Source organism: Penaeus monodon, chromosome 20, assembly GCF_015228065.2.
Source record: "Penaeus monodon isolate SGIC_2016 chromosome 20, NSTDA_Pmon_1, whole genome shotgun sequence".
Taxonomy (NCBI): Eukaryota; Metazoa; Arthropoda; class Malacostraca; order Decapoda; family Penaeidae; genus Penaeus; species Penaeus monodon.
This window is the reverse complement of record NC_051405.1, coordinates 41,500,779-41,501,179: the sequence shown is the minus strand read 5'-3', so window position 1 is coordinate 41,501,179 and position 401 is coordinate 41,500,779.

Below are 401 nucleotides of genomic sequence, written 5' to 3'. Positions count from 1 at the left end.
TTACTATTTTGCAAAAAGCTTACTATGACTTTAACGATGACTGACTTACTGAACAAGATTTTACAAACCAATGCTTAATTCCAAACGAGGTTGTTATCTCTTAGATGTCAAAGTAGTTTGCAAAAACTGTGTTACATATTCCTCTAGATATTTACGCATCACTTAATGTTACAGAATCTCTAATATATATATTTTTTTCTAAGAAAATGAGATCATTAACTCGGATTAGTAATCAAAATAGACCGCCATGGCTTCATATATTTTCCACAACTGTTAAAAATGTAATATAAACGGCAAAAAAATAGAAAAGGATTTTTTTTTTTTACCGCAAACTTCAGAGTGATATTAACTTATTGTAAAAATATATTATTGATGATAATGATGGCAGGGAAGAGAGTCAG